The sequence below is a fragment of the Lissotriton helveticus genome, chromosome 4_1, assembly GCF_964261635.1.
Source record: "Lissotriton helveticus chromosome 4_1, aLisHel1.1, whole genome shotgun sequence".
NCBI classification, from domain to species: Eukaryota; Metazoa; Chordata; class Amphibia; order Caudata; family Salamandridae; genus Lissotriton; species Lissotriton helveticus.
This window is the reverse complement of record NC_136063.1, coordinates 456,908,531-456,926,580: the sequence shown is the minus strand read 5'-3', so window position 1 is coordinate 456,926,580 and position 18,050 is coordinate 456,908,531.

Here is an 18,050-nt window from a genome sequence, read left to right as displayed (position 1 = left end):
ATCAGCTGATTAAAGTCGACGTCAGGAGAAACCGGTCCGCAGAGACACAAATCAATGGCCCAATCGAAATCACAGGTCAGGCAGTGAAATACAGGCTGGACACAGGTGAAGTAGGAGAATCGAAAAGATAATCCATATGCCGTGCTTAATATCGCCAACGGCATTGTGCCATAATATTCTAGCATGCGATTGCGGAACAGTGTCAGCAGCTGCAGGGTGGGAGGTTGCATAGGAGGGACATCCATATTTAAAAATGTAAAAAAGCACAAGAGCGTCCGCTGGTAATGCAAGTAAAAATGCCAATCCACGAACCAGAGTGGAGAAAATAGAATGAAAGGAAGCAGGGATGACTCCAAAGATTTTCTCAAATGAAGTCACGAGACCACTGGTAACAACTTTAAAAAAGTGCGCCAGGGTCTTTGTGGAGGATGCGTTAAAGATAGTCGGAACCATCTTGCTGAAATTAAAAGGCAAATCTGAATTAAAAGTATTCCTTTTATCGTAACAGTAAGTGAACGGGTTATTTGCTGCAGAAATGTTCTATTTCCTCCCACACATGAACATAGGGAGTTTTCAATCTGGCCACAAATACCAACCTTGGGACAGATTTCAACGGCATGGCAAGAATAAGAGCTCTTTTGTCTCAGAGAGAGGTGGCCTTGAGTTCGGCCCGTGAAACTTTCGTGCTTCACATAGCGAACACCCGTACAGAGGTGCAGACCCTTTTCAATTAACTCAGAACAATCTTCATTATTGAGCATCAAATAACTACCATTTTCCAACAACTTGAACGTGGGGATGATAGCAGGAACTGGCGTGCCTTGCAACACGCAAGCCATATTTGGTCGGTGTTTGTTGCATGAACCGTGTAACTGTATGTGCCTACACATTAGTGAATGATCTGGCGTCTCAGTGCATTCCTCTCCATTCAGATAAACTTCTTGATCATCTTTGAAACATCTGTATGTGTATGGAAGCGACCAGACCTCATGAAGAAAAGCACTACCTAAAGGTTCATAACGACCTATTGGTATATATTTCATACAATTTGAAAACTTATATAAAGCAAAAGGCAGCGTTATTAAACCGTGGATAAGGCACGTTGCCAAAAAACCCGCAATCCTCTGCTGATGATGTCAGTGAGCATGTCATGAATGATGTAATATGTGACATCATCAGCAGTGGATTACGGGTAATAGTATCTCTAGTTTACTCCCCTATAGCTGTCTTTCTTTTAACATAAGTGTCTGTTTCCTTCCCTTATACTTACTGTTTTTGGTTCGCTTCTGGTTCGCGTACCGGCGAGCGAACTGGGAAGCGAACTAAGAGAAATAGAGGTTGGCACAGTTCCAAATATTGTACCAATTTTTTAATAACGGGGAGGTAGTTCTGAAAAGAACTTTTTTTTTTATTGTTTTTGTTGTTTTATATTTTTTTTATTATTTTTCGGAACATTTTTTTACTTTTTTTGAATTTTTCTGAACAGCTTTATATTTTTTGGGGGTTTTCTTGGAGGGGGCAATGAAAACGATTCATTGTAAAGGGCTCAACAGGAGCAACAAAACAAAAAAAGAAGTATTTATTATTTTGGGCGTTTCGTACAAACTTGCATATGATAGTCAATAGCTCTGTTGATCAGAGTGATGCTTTTTTCTCCGTAGGAAATGAATCCATCGCAAAATACGCAGATGTGTTTTACTTCACCAAATTTCATTTGTATATTTGGCACCATCTCCCTGCCCTCTGGTCCCGTTACTTCCGGTACAACAGATCTTCTGGCCATAATAGGGAGATTATCTAGGTCGTTCCGAAACTGTGCAGCACTGTAGTTGTTAGGATACCACCTAGTCATATGGCGATGCATTGTGTAGTTTCCGAAACTGTATTTTTTCTCGGTTCCTCTGGACAGTCTATCTTGACATATAAGGCAAGTTACGTATCTTGCATTTACTTTTTTCTGACCTTTGGGAATTTAAAAAAATTGCCAAATGAAGTTTTCTTTCCGGTGAGACGTCCTGGGCTGCTCAGGCAAAAACTGCCTCTCTTCGTGCTCGTCGTCCTGTTCCGCTTCTTCTTCTTCTTGTTGAATTATAACTTGAGCAGGTGGTCCACTCTTCCTTGGATGTGGTGGAGGTGGTGGGGAAGCACCAGCTGAAGCTACTAAAGAAGCCATTGCTCAGTGATCACAAAGGGTCTTTCTCTCACAATGATGAAAGTCAGAGTGAGGAAAGAAGGAGGGATTTTCATCATTTGGGAAAAACAAGAGTTCTCAACCAATGAAAAGTGTTCATTTTAGATTATATGACCTAGTCTTACATCATTAGGAAACCAAAAGTGAAATGAACCAATGAAAATTGTTATTACTAAGTCACATGACCTGCTGTGTTTACGTTAAGCGCTTTGCAGGGCCTCCCGGTTTGCTTCCAGAAACCTGCGCTTTGCGACTCGCTTCGCGTACCAGTTCGCTAACGTAGCACGTCATATGACGTATCACGCGACAACGTGAAACGTCATGCGGACGGGAGGCGTCACGATGTTGTTTTCTAACGCGGCAGTTGCGGTAAAGAAACGTTTACCGGCTCGCGGTCTATTTCGCGGCATCAAGGTCAGCTAACGGGAAGCTTCCCGATTCGCGAAGCGGGAACGAAGAAAAAAAAATATTAAAAAAAAAATTTATTCATAAACATAAAATATCTTTTTGGATTTAAAGAAGAATACATTTTACAGCTACAGATATTAGCTGTTAAAAAACCAATGAAATTCACTGAAAAAACCATAGGTTATAGACCATATATAGTTAGGAATTAGCATTTACAAAACCTTGAAAATTCACTGAAAAAACCATAGGTTATAGACCATATATAGTTAGGAATTAGCATTTACAAAACCTTATTTTACTCACACAAAACCATTGAAATTCCATATATAGTTAGTTGCACTAACTATATATCGCGCACCCGCAATCCACTGCGGATGATGTCACATATTACATCATTCATGACATGGTCAGTGACATCACTGATGACATCACTGATGACATCTCAAATGACATCACTGATGACATCACTGATGACATCTCATTTGACATCAATGACCACATCACTGATGATATCATTCATGTGACAATACAATGCATCTCCTCACATTTTAATATAACCTCTGTTTCACCCAGTGTTAAATACAGAGTATAATTTTTGAAACCATTGACACACCAATACTAGTTACTACATACGCACTCACTGATTCCTATGTCTACACACACATTCACTCATTCACCCATACAATCATTCATACATACAATCACTCATCTTTACAACACTATCATATGCACTCATACACCTATACAGACACTCACAGTCTGCCACTCATCCATGGAGTTACTCACACACCTAGTCAGTCCTGTAAAGAATCAATGACACTTCCATTTTCTTGTCTATACAGTTAAACATAGAGCACCTTACATTTTCAAACATATACTAACACATACTTACCTTCTTATACAATCATTGATACAAGTACACATTGATCTGCACAGAGTCACACACCTCCCAGCCAGCCACACACACACTCAGTCTCCCATACAAATACTTGGACAATCAATCAGTAACCCATATAGTTAATCATATAGCTACTGATCAACACATGCAGCAGTTTACAGAACAACAGACATAATGATGCACAAATTAAGACAGTTTAGTCACTAACCCATGCACTCAGTGAGACACATTTAATCACTCACTCATACATTCAGTCATGCACCTACTAAATCCTTTGTCCAGACACTTATACTTCCACTCATTCTTCAATATGTAAGACACATTTTAACTTTACAGAAACATACAGTCACTGGATGTTGTCATCAGTGATGTCATCAGTGATGTCATCAGTGATGTCATTTGAGATGTCATCAGTGATGTCATCAGTGATGTCACTGACCATGTCATGAATGATGTAATATGTGACATCATCAGCAGTGGATTGCGGGTGCGCGATATATAGTTAGTGCAACTAACTATATATGGAATTTCAATGGTTTTGTGTGAGTAAAATAAGGTTTTGTAAATGCTAATTCCTAACTATATATGGTCTATAACCTATGGTTTTTTCAGTGAATTTTCAAGGTTTTGTAAATGCTAATTCCTAACTATATATGGTCTATAACCTATGGTTTTTTCAGTGAATATATATATATATATATATATTACCTACTGGCGGTCGCCAGTAGGTATATATAGTTAGGATTTTTTCTCTATGGGTTTTTTGAAAATTCTATGTCTAATAACTTTGGCGTTTGTGGACGGAATTGGCTGAAATTTTCTGGAAAATGGCACATTTTGTTTCTGAGCAGCCCTTAAAAATTTGGGGGGGGTTCGTCCAGTGGGGGCCGAGAAAAAAGGGGGGTCCCAAAACGTGTTTTTAACATTGAGTTTTCCATAGGGCGGTTGGCCTCACTTTTAGCCCGAACGGCTGAATGGATTTGCACGAAACTTGGCAAAATTGTAGGGACTGGTAGCCCGATGTGCCTTTTGTAGGTCTCAATATATGTGCTCCAGTGGATTTTGAGAAATTAACGTTTAAAAAAAGATATATATCTGTAACAGCGGACCGGGCAGCGCACTGGTTCGCGGACTTTTCGCGCAACGGAGCTTTGTGAAGCGAAGCTGATTGGTTCTCCGGCGTCTGTCAACATTCCAAACAGTCCGTAGCGGCCGCCATCTTGTCTCTCGGTAGGATCGAGAGACAAGAGGAGGTCAAAACAAAGGGGGAAATAACTATAAGGGGGCATAGTAGATCCTCGCTGACCCCCGAGGTTTGATGTGGAGGTTTTAAAAGGGCCCCGCGGGGCAAAAAAAAATAATAATAATAATAATTTATTTATTTATTTATTTATTTATTTAAAACATTTATAGAGCGCAACTGTCGCCTGGCAGGCATCCTGGCGCTAGAGTAGCTTACTCCTAAGATAAAAAAAAACAGTGGGAGAAAGATAATGGCGAGGGGGGGGAATCTAGGGAAAAAGCCAAGTTTTTATTAGTTTTCGAAAAGGAAGGAGCTGTGACGTGTGGCGAATGTCAGCAGGCAGACTGTTCCAGAGCTTTGCAGCCGCCACTCGGAATGATCTTCCTCCAATCCTGGCTCTCTTGAATCTGGGCACTATTACAAGTCGAGCGGTAGCGGATCGAAGAGCTCTGGTAGGGGTGTACCAGCTGAACATCCGTTGTAAAGGGATAGGTCCTAGCCCATGTAGTGCCTTAAAGACATAATTGAACGGCTGAATGGATTTGCACGAAACTTGGCAAAATATTAGGGACTGGTAGCCCGATGTGCCTTTGCTAGGTCTCAATATATGTGCTCCAGTGGATTTTGAGAAATTAACGTTCAAAAAAAGATATATATCTGTAACAGCGCTCCGCTTCGCGTAACGGAGGTTTGCGAAGCTGATTGGTCATTCTGTCACTGGGCTATAGTTGGGCTACATCTGGCTGATATTTGGGCTACATTTGTTTTTTTGTGTGTCTGGCGGCCATCTTTGGGCTACATTGGGCTACATTGGGCTACATTGGGCTTCATTGGGCTACATTCGGCTAATTAGCAAATAGCTCATCGCAAACTAGGAATGGTAAAGAATCGCTATTTATTCCTTAAAGTTCGCTATTTAGGAAATGCAAATAACTTTGATGATACATATGGCGGTTCATCTCTAACAAGATAAGAAGCATAGGGATACATTTATGATGACTGGCGCATCACCAGGGATGTGTTAGTCATTCTGTGCCGCTGTTCCGTCACCTATGGTGTGCTGCATTTACAATGCGGCGCATCATGGGGCAAAAACAGCACAGATGCGTGATGTATCTGTGCCGTAAAGGTGGCGCATTGCTGGAGTTGTATCGCAAGTGTGATGAAGCTCCAGCAAGGGTCGGGGGTGCCCCTGTCGCAGGGTTTCTGTTCTCACACAGAACTGTGGACAGAGGATTGGAACCTCGGCGAATGCATTGCTGGAGTTGTATCGCAAGTGTGATGAAGCTCCAGCAAGGGTCGGGGGTGCCCCTGTCGCAGGGTTTCTGTTCTCACACAGAACTGTGGACAGAGGATTGGAACCTCGGCGAATTAGGGTGTCCCAAAACTCACGTTAGTAATCAAAAACTCCTTAGCAAGCTAGGTACAGTGTCACATTGGATATAACAAACTCTCAATGTTTAGACAATCCAGAATATGAACTTATAGTACCTCAGGATACGTGGAACTCATGAACAGTCGGTCGTTATAGATTTCTTAGAAACCAGAACATGGAGTTAAGAAGAACAGATGTGTATTTGAAATGTTTATTTACTAATGCCGTCTTCTCAGGCGTAGTACCTTAGATAATAAAAGTACACATATTATCAGTAGCAAAATTACCAGCATAGTTACTAGTACATAAAAAGTGAATGGTGATAGTATGTTAACATGCTGTAAATGAATAAGAGTTAGCAACACTTATAAGCAGCCGCGGGCCGTGGAGGGAGTTACGGTGAGGCAGGGAGGCGGGGAGGGGGAGAAGCAGGGTGGAGAATACAAGTACACATATTATCAGTAGCAAAATTACCAGCATAGTTACTAGTACATAAAAAGCGAATGGTGACAGTATGTTAACATGCTGTAAATGAATAAGAGTTAGCAACACTTATAAGCAGCCGCGGGCCGTGGAGGGAGTTACGGTGGGGCAGGGAGGCGGGGAGGGGGAGGGCCAAGGTAGAGAGGGCTCCACCCTGCTTCTCCCCCTCCCCGCCTCCCTGCCCCATCGTAACTCCCTCCACGGCCCGCGGCTGCTTATATCTCACCCTCCCTAATACACATATTATATTATTTGCTAAGAAGGTCTCTTTGTGTTGGTTTAGGGCGTGCCCATACTTTAGTGTCTTAGATTTGAAGGAATCACATCAGCATACACCAGCTCTCTCTTCATGTGAACCGCATCAACTGTTGTGTATGTGTGTTCGGCAAAGCAATATAAAACCCGCCTCATGCCCAGAATTGGCAGAAGTTGCACTTATGTTATGAGTATGAAGTCGTGGAGATCAGACCTCATAACAATTCTGTATCGTGTTGTTCTTGAAACTTTAGCACTCGCTGTACAGATATAGTTTAACAAGTAAAGCAGATAGTAGACCAATAACATATTATTCTCATGTAAACCACGATGAACTACTAGGTGGAAAGCTAAAGCAACAACTAAGTGTCGTGTGCAGAAGTTGCAAAAAAGGAAAAATGGCGTTTAAACCGGTAATGAGCCCATGCTAACTTAACACGGTGTAAAGATATCCAGGACCTAGATGACACCTGCTCATGATCCGGAAACGAACTGAATAAGATAATAGAAGTGCCATCTCATGAGAGCAGATTGCAAGTTTATATGTGGACGGTCCGCAAGGTAAAGCATTAAAAACTAGGAAAATTTAATGCTAAAGAAAAATAAAACAGCCAAGTACTTTATCGAGTCTTAAGCCAATAGGCAAGGTAAATAATAAAAACTTGACAAATAAGTCAATGAATTGTCAATGAAATGCTAGTACTCAGCATATCAAACATGAAAAAGGTCTATGACATAACTGTGTATGCAAAATAAGCTGCAACAGCCTCCAATAGGAAGTCACCGTCTTCATCCGAAAACAGTTCAGCCATCCAATTTAAAAGCGGAAAAGAACATACGTGCTCTCCCAGCACCGGATCCTCTATCACCATCAGAGGACAGCTCGGTGGGTTTTCAAGAAAGCTCTGTTCCAAGAAAGACTGTGCTGCCGCCAGTAAATTCCAGGGACCAAGTAGTCCATGCATCAATGCCACAGCCATAATCCTTTCGCCAGGACAAACCAACTCGTGAGTAATGATAGGAGTCATCAGCTGATTAAAGTCGACGTCAGGAGAAACCGGTCCGCAGAGACACAAATCAATGGCCCAATCGAAATCACAGGTCAGGCAGTGAAATACAGGCTGGACACAGGTGAAGTAGGAGAACCGAAAAGATAATCCATATGCCGTGCTTAATATCGCCAACGGCATTGTGCCATAATATTCTAGCATGCGATTGCGGAACAGTGTCAGCAGCTGCAGGGTCGGAGGTTGCATAGGAGGGACATCCATATTTAAAAATGTAAAAAAGCACAAGAGCGTCCGCTGGTAATGCAAGTAAAAATGCCAATCCACGAACCAGAGTGCAGAAAATACAATGAAAGGAAGCAGGGATGACTCCAAAGATTTTCTCAAATGAAGTCACGAGACCACTGGTAACAACTTTAAAAAAGTGCACCAGGGACTTTGTGGAGGATGCGTTAAAGATAGTCGGAAACATGTTGCTGAAATTGAAAGGCAAATGTTAATTGAAAAAGGTTTTGCACCTCTGTATGGGTGTTCGCTATGTGAAGTACGAAAGTTTCACGGGCCGAACTCAAGGCCACCTCTCTCTGAGACAAAAGAGCTCTTATTCTTGCCATGCCGTTGAAACGTGTCTCAAGGTTGGTATTTGTGGCCAGATTGAAAACTCCCTATGTTCATGTGTGGGAGGAAATAGAACATTTCTGCAGCAAATAACCCGTTCACTTACTGTTACGATAAAAGGAATACTTTTAATTAACTCAGAACAATCTTCATTATTGAGCATCAAATAACTACCATTTTCCAACAACTTGAACGTGGGGATGATAGCAGGAACTGGCGTGCCTTGCAACACGCAAGCCATATTTGGTCGGTGTTTGTTGCATGAACCGTGTAACTGTATGTGCCTACACATTAGTGAATGATCTGGCGTCTCAGTGCATTCCTCTCCATTCAGATAAACTTCTTGATCATCTTTGAAACATCTGTATGTGTATGGAAGCGACCAGACCTCATGAAGAAAAGCACTACCTAAAGGTTCATAACGACCTATTGGTATATATTTCATACAATTTGAAAACTTATATAAAGCAAACGGCAGCGTTATTAAACCGTGGATAAGGCATGTTGCCAAAAAACCCGCAATCCTCTGCTGATGATGTCACTGAGCATGTCATGAATGATGTAATATGTGACATAATCAGCAGTGGATTACGGGTAATGGTATCTCTAGTTTACTCCCTTATAGCTGTCTTTCTTTTAACATAAGTGTCTGTTTCCTTCCCTTATACTTACTGTTTTTGGGTCGCTTCCGGTTCGCGTACCCGCGAGCGAACTGGGAAGCGAACTAAGAGAAATAGAGGTTGGCACAGTTCCAAATATTGTACCAATTTTTTAATAACGGGGAGGTAGTTCTGAAAAGAACTTTTTATTTTATTTTTCTGAACATTTTTTTACTGTTTTTGAATTTTTCGGAACAGTTTTATATTTTTTGGGGTTTTTCTTGGAGGGGGCAATGAAAACGATTCATTGTAAAGGGCTCAACAGGAGCAACAAAACAAAAAAAATAAGTATTTATTATTTTGGGCGTTTCGGACAAACTTGCATATGATAGTCAATAGCTCTGTTGATCAGAGTGATGCTTTTTTCTCCGTAGGAAATGAATCCATCGCAAAATGCGCAGATGTGTTTTACATCACCAAATCTCATTTGTATATTTGGCACCATCTCCCTGCTCTCTGGTCCCGTTACTTCCGGTACAACAGATCTTCTGGCCATAATAGGGAGATTATCTAGGTCGTTCCGAAACTGTGCAGCACTGTAGTTGTTAGGATGCCACCTAGTCATATGGCGATGCATTGTGTAGTTTCCGAAACTGTATTTTTTGTCGGTCCCTCTGGACAGTCTATCTTGACATATAAGGCAAGTTACGTATCTTGCATTTACTTTTTTCTGACCTTTGGGAATTTTAAAAAATTGCCAAATGAAGTTTTCTTTCCGGTGAGACGTCCTGGGCTGCTCAGGCAAAAACTGCCTCTCTTCGTGCTCGTCCTCCTGTTCCTCTTCTTCTTCTTCTTGTTGAATTACAACTTGAGCAGGTGGTCCACTCTTCCTTGGATGTGGTGGAGGTGGTGGGGAAGCACCAGCTGAAGCTACTAAAGAAGCCATTGCTCAGTGATCACAAAGGGTCTTTCTCTCACAATGATGAAAGTCAGAGTGAGGAAAGAAGGAGGGATTTTCATCATTTGGGAAAAACAAGAGTTCTCAACCAATCAAAAGTGTTCATTTTAGATTATATGACCTAGTCTTACATCATTAGGAAACCAAAAGTGAAATGAACCAATGAAAAGTGTTATTACCAAGTCACATGACTTGCTGTGTTTACGTTAAGCGCTTTGCAGGGCCTCCCGGTTTGCTTCCAGAAACCTGCGCTTTGCGACTCGCTTCGCGTACCAGTTCGCTAACGTAGCACGTCATATGACGTATCACGCGACAACGTGAAACGTCATGCGGACGGGAGGCGTCACGATGTTGTTTTCTAACGCGGCACTTGCGGTAAAGAAACGTTTACCGGCTCGCGGTCTATTTCGCGGCATCAAGGTCAGCTAACGGGAAGCTTCCCGATTCGCGAAGCGGGAACGAAGAAAAAAAAATATTTAAAAAAAAAATTATTCATAAACATATAAAATATATTTTTGGATTTAAAGAAGAATACATTTTACAGCTACAGATATTAGCTGTTAAAAAACCAATGAAATTCACAGAAAAAACCATAGGTTATAGACCATATATAGTTAGGAATTAGCATTTACAAAACCTTGAAAATTCACTGAAAAAACCATAGGTTATAGACCATATATAGTTAGGAATTAGCATTTAGAAAACCTTATTTTACTCACACAAAACCATTGAAATTCCATATATAGTTAGTTGCACTAACTATATATCGCGCACCCGCAATCCACTGCTGATGATGTCACATATTACATCATTCATGACATGGTCAGTGACATCACTGATGACATCACTGATGACATCTCAAATGACATCACTGATGACAACATCCAGTGACTGTATGTTTCTGTAAAGTTAAAATATGTCTTAGATATTGAAGAATGAGTGGATGTATAAGTGTCTGGATGAAGGATTTAGTAGGTGCGTGACTGACTGTATGAGTGAGTGATTAAATGTGTCTCACTGAATGCATGGGTTAGTGACTAAACTGTCTTAATTTGTGCATCATTATGTCTGTTGTGATGTAAACTGCTGCATGTGTTGATCATTAGCTATACGAGAGGCTATATGTGTTATTAATTGGTTGCCCAAGTATTTCTATGGGAGATTGAGTTTGTGTGGGGGTGGCTGGAAGGTGTGTGACTCTGTGCATAGATGTGTGAGCAGTTTATTCACTAGGTGTATGAGTTCAAGAGTGCATGTGGAAACAGCTACATGGGCAGTTGACTGTGTGCATGAGTGTATTGATGAGTGAATGGATATCTCAATGCTACATGTCATAGTAATTACATATGTAAAACACAGTACATGTGAGAGTTGGCATATATAAATAACTGTGCATGAGAGCCACTGAGTGAGTGGTTGTATCGATCATTGTGAACTTGTATCAGGGATTGTATAAGAGAGTAAATATGTGTTAGTATATGTTTCAATAAGTAAGGTGTGTATAACTGTATAGTTGAAGAAATGGAGGTGAGATTGTTTCTTTGCATGACTGACTGGGTGTGTGAGTAACTCCATGGATGAGTGGCAGTGTGTGAGTGTCTGTATACACTGAGTGTATCTAAGGTTATATTAGAGTCTGAAGAGGTTTATCGTATTAGCACAAGAATGATGCCAAATGAGACGTCATCAGTGATGTCATCAGTGATGTCATTTGAGATGTCATCAGTGATGTCATCAGTGATGTCACTGACCATGTCATGAATGATGTAATATGTGACATCATCAGCAGTGGATTGCGGGTGCGCGATATATAGTTAGTGCAACTAACTATATATGGAATTTCAATGGTTTTGTGTGAGTAAAATAAGGTTTTCTAAATGCTAATTCCTAACTATATATGGTCTATAACCTATGGTTTTTTCAGTGAATTTTCAAGGTTTTGTAAATGCTAATTCCTAACTATATATGGTCTATAACCTATGTTTTTTTCTGTGAATATATATATATATATAATGAAAAAGTTAAAAGAATAAACAAATTAGCTTAACATTCCATAAAAGTAATTAATTCTCAATAAATAGATAATTGTTATTCAATTATTAATTAACTTCCCTCCTTATGACCCTAAAAACCTAGCAGCCCACATGTAAAATATAACAAAAACATAAGTATTCCATAACTAACATTTAAATTCAATTGAATATATAAATAATAATTAATAGTTAATTATTGAGTAATTAATATTCAATTAACTTACCAGCCTAAATCCCTACAGACCTAGCAGAGGCAACTAAAATGTAATCTAAAGAAATAAGTGTTACATAATTTACATATTTAAAACATAATCAAATAATTAATTTATGGATAATAATTAATGGTTAACTATGACTTTAGTAACTTTCCCCGCTATAACCCTACAAACGTAGCAGCCCACAACTAAAATATAAGTAAAATAAATATTTATTTCCTAAATTACATAATTAAAAAACAATTAAATAATGAAATAACAATGAATTATTAATATTTAATAATTATTACTTAATTAACTTCCTGTCCTATACCCTACAAACCTAACAGCCTGCAAATAACATATAATTAAAATAAATCAGTATTAAATTCGTTACATAATAAATATCAATAATATAACTAGAAAACATTTACTTAATAAGTTTTAATTAACTAATACCTAATTAACTTCACACCCTATCACCCTATAAACCCAACAGCCCACTACCGCACTACAAATGACTAATAAAAATGAATAATTTTTAACTCACTTAAAATTACAAACCATATTTAATAAAAATGAATAACATTCATATAAACAAGAGTAACTCAAATGATTATACCAAATAAAACACATTGAAATGATTAAAAAACGATATTTGTAATCGCTATATTAATAAACAAATATGATAAAAACATCAATATTATTTAAAACAATAATACTTACCTCATAAAACGATATTCTTGTTAATGATAATTGTGCATCACGATATTTGTGTGTCACAATATTTAATTTCCGATATTTTGGTCTCCCGGTATTTTTAAATTGATATTTTGTCCAAAAACACACACACACACACACACGCAAACACACATATCAGTGTTAACCACAAAAGACCAATTATGTATTACAATGTGTTGCAAAAGTCAATGCTGAGTGATAAAGGCATGCGTGGTTAATGTGTACGTCGTAACTTCATACATCCCGTTATAAGGCATGGGTAAAGTTGACAATTGCCCATGGCCCCCTGATAAAATGACCTTACTCTCACTTCATCTTTGTCAGTTTTTCTATCAGAACCTGTCTCTCCAAACCTCTGTCTCTGATTGGGTCTCTCTCTACCCAGTGTCATATTATGGATTTGGGTCTCCCAATAAATATGTATTCAGTATTTGTTGGCATCATGCATGCTTGAATTAGTAGAAAATAGGCAATCATTTTCTAAATTGTTCAGCACCAGGTCAGCCTCGGGGCTCCAAAAATCGTTAAGATGGCACTGGTATACTGGGTTCCGCATGTCTAGGTCCAAACTGGAATGGTATGGTGAGCAAAAAAACGATTGATTTAGGCCCAGATCTCTGTACTGGAGTGAATGTATGTCATTGTTCTGCATTCAGTCCATCAATTGTTCTTTTTGCATGGGATTGCCAAGCAGCAAAGTGGTCTGTTCCACAGAGTAAGAACGATTGTAGTTAAATTAATTTTTATTTGATGGAGCTATGGCAATATATATTGTTCAATATGAAGAACATTTTGTAACTAACCAATTGAAGAAAGAAGACTATCAGACACTTTCAGTAGCAAGAACCCATGATAGATAACATAATTCTGTTTTGTCTGCACTTCCCTCAACTTGACTCTTATCAATTTGTTCTGTATGATATGTGACATACTCTGGTCCTCTTGTAAAGCACTCTAATGGTCTTGGGTCAGGTGTACACTAAAGAAAGCTGAATAAATGAATACATGAACAAATGCATAAATACTACAGACCATTGTGATAACTTCTCCTAGCGAGCTACCATGCTACGTTTCTCTAGTGATGACTATTGGCCCCGCTAACAAGGCTGGCATCTAGAAAACAATTCTTCATGCTCACAATATAAACTATGGTCCAGATGTACTAACGTCTAGTCACAATCTGCTATCCGTATTTTTGAGACAAGTATTAAAAGGTCTTTTCAAAGGAATCCAAATCAAAGTGGGTTGCAATCTGACTTACCTCATGATTGTTAATGAGGTAGGTCACAAAATGCGACTCACAATGAATCGAGGCCATCATGGGTCACTGCCAGCTTTTAGACAATTATTTTTTTACATTCACAAAGGGGAAGGGACCCTTGTACCTTTTGCGTTTAAGGTGTTGGTGAAATATCAATGATTTGTGACCAGATTTCTTTGTAAAACACTGATACATTAAATACTGCCAGTATTTTGAAGGGACAACTATAACAAGCCTCTTCCAGAAACCTAATCGGTATCTATTCAGAATCGCACTTTGAGTGAGAAAAACTTTTCTGACTCCCAAATAGGGCTTTGTACATCAGAAGAAGTATTTTACCTATCACAATCTCCAAATTGGAACGTTCACAATTGTTACAATTTTTAATATATTTGGCCCTAAATGTGGAAATCATCAAGGTACTCCCCTGACCCGTCTTCCCCCTCCACTCCCCGCCCCTGAGCACCTAAGCCTTAACTAAACACTTGCTGAGATGTTTTAGGGGCTATGCACCTTTTTCCACATCACCTACAATATGGAGGAATACAAATGTAAAAACGCCAGCATATGTAAAGCACACAGCTACCTCCAGTGAAGGTGTCCCGGCACTGGAGGCCATCGGAAAGATTAAGCAAGCTATTGCCCAGAGTCACATGGTGCTGGGCTAACCTGCCACCGGCGCCAGGGATCGAATCATGAACCCTGTGTTCCAGAGTCAGGCAACCTAGCCGCTGCACCACACCTCTTCCACAATCTGCACTGTCGACCAACCTAATGTTTCCTTTATAAATCCACTAAAGCATTCTCATACTCCTAAGGCAGACTAACCTACCCCCCACCATGCTATTGCAAGACCAGTTGTAGTTTTCTCTCTCAACACAAAGCCTTCTTGAATTCTAAGGAGATATACTTCCAATCTGGTCAGCCTCAACTCTTGTCACCTAAAATAGGTGCAGCGCAAACCATTTGTGTATTCTCCTACATCATCTTTTTTTTTTTTTTTTTGCAGAGTTTTATATAACGCAAACTAGACCCGAACCGAATCAGGTATCAGAGCGCTTTACATAGCACCAGTTACGTTACATGAGGACACACTTTCATTTTTTTTTTTAGGCACGGGGAGATTAACAGCCTGATTCATGAAGCTAAATTGCGCCCGCAATAGCTGCGAAAATGCAATTGCGGGCGCAATTTCCCTAATCGGCAAACAAAAAATAGCGAATTCGCAAATATATTCTCAGATTCCCGGCAGGAGTGCGCCAAACCACGGAGTCTGAGAAAAAATTTTGCGAATTCGCAAATAGATTCTCAGATTCCCGGCAGGAGTGCGCCAAACCACGGAGTCTGAGAAAAAGATTTGCGAATTCGCAATACAAGCGCAATCGGTATTCATGAAAATTCTCTAATAGCGAAAAACCACAAATTCTCTGTTTGCGAGGCGCAAATTAAGGACAACCCAAAGCAGGTGGTAACCATAAAAGGCATTAGAATTTTTTTTTGAAAAACCGTTGGCCAATCAGGAACAGGTGCAGGCCTGACCAAACACACATAAGGAGATTATTAACTTATAAGCTTATTAACACGCGCTCCCTTCCATGCCACAGCCTCCAGATCAGCGAGTTCATCCTCGCCCATGACCTGGATTTAGTTTTTGCCACTGAAACCTGGGGAGACGCCGGATCAGGACCGGATTTTTGTATTGCTACCCCAGAAGGCTATAGTGTAGCTAGACATGATAGACTCATAGGAAGAGGTGGCGGACTAGCCATTATTTATAAGAACAAATATCGTACCACCTTCGAGCCCATAAATTCCATCAACTGTGAAGCAGCAATCTTTGCTATCAACATTAATCAGAAACAAGCCCTTAAAGGAATTTTGTTATATCTACCTCCTGGCCCCCGAAGCCCCTTTCTCTCTACTCTTTCGGACTTCGACAACCATATTATAAGTTCTGCTGAATATATGATACTGGGAGATTTTAACTTCCATTTGGAAGAGCAGGATAATTATGAAACCAGTCAACTTATTGCCGATCTTTCAACTTTGGGACTTCATCAATTGGTCAAGGGAATCACACACCAGGCGGGACATACATTAGATGGTCTGTTCACCAATAATCCCGATATTTTGGTATTGGATACTCTTCCCATCATGTGGTCAGATCATAGGGCTATTATCTTTGGGATACATACCCGGATTACAAACCCCCCCCCCAGGCCACGAACCAGGACAGGGATTCGTGCCTGGAAGAATGCGGATATCCCTCAGATGCTAGATATCTTGGCTTCTTCCTGCCCCAAGGGAGGAGGCAATCCTGCATTACTAGCTTCCGACTTCCAAGATTGGATTCGGAATGCCGCTGATCAAGTGGCCCCGGAGAAGTTTATGAGACCTAATAGAACGTCTCCATCGGCGGCCTGGTACACTGAAGATCTCAGACTTCATCGCCAACACTGCAGGAACCTGGAAAGGCGTTGGAGGAAAGTTTACTGCCCCATAGCCAAGCAAACCTATAAAGATGCCCTTATAATATATAAAAAGGCGATCATCGCTCGAAAAACTGTCTTTTTCTCGGCCCAAATAGAGAATGCCAATAACTCTGTTAGAGAGCGATTCTCTGTTGTTACCATCTTGTCCACTCCCTCCACGGGCCCCGGGGTTGAACCCTCACAGACTTTTTGTAATGATCTATCCACCTTTTTTACTACCAAGGTAGCAGACATATACTCATCCTTCGAAGGGGACACAAGGACTAGACTTAGAGTTTGCACTGAGGAAGAAGTAACCTCTGATCATGATCATGATCGCCTTCCCTGTTTTGCTCCCATCACGCAAGACCATATTAGCAGACTCATTTCCACCACTAAGTCTGGTTCCCCCTTGGACCCCTGTCCTCCATCTGTGATGGCAAATCTTACAGAAGTGATCTCACGGCCACTCATGGAAATCTGCAATACTGCATTTCAGACCGGTCAATATCCTAGGTCATGGAAGAAGGCTGTGATCAAACCACTTTTGAAAAAACCCTCCTTGGATCCTACAGCTGTTGCCAGTTATAGACCCATTGCGTGTCTCCCCTTTCCTGCCAAAATATGCGAATCTCTGATGAATAAGCAACTCTCAGAGTTCGTCGATACTCACCAACTTCTCGACGAAACGCAGTTTGGTTTCAGGAAAGGGCATGGAACGGAGAGCGCCTTAATAAAGGCCTCAGACGAGATCAGAGCTATTATGGACCAGGGAGGTGCGGCCGTCCTGATCCTTCTGGACTTGTCTGCAGCCTTTGACACGGTCGACCATGCCATTTTGGTCGACCGTGTCACAGCCCTGGGGATAAACGGTATGGACAGGGATCTTATCTCATCTTTCCTGGAAAACCGCACCCAGACAGTGAGGCTGGGTGATTTCTACTCCCCTATCTCTGCACTCCCCTGTGGAGTCCCACAGGGCTCCTCGCTAAGTCCCACGTTATTTAACATCTACGTAGCGGACTTAGCGAGGGTAATTAAGGCCCATGGGGTACGGCTTATATCTTACGCAGATGATACCCAGCTGGTTCTGGCAATCCATAGAGACGGCCCAGTGGTGGCAGCTAACTTCCAAAAAGCCATGCTCGCGGTCAGTACTTGGATGGCCTCTAATTGTCTGAGGCTTAACTCGGACAAGACCGAGATCATGACCTTCGGCAGGCTTTCCCCGGAATGGTCTACTATCTGGTGGCCTGCACAGCTGGGCCCTCCTCCTGTCCCGGTAGAAAAGGCCAGAAACCTGGGAGTCATTTTT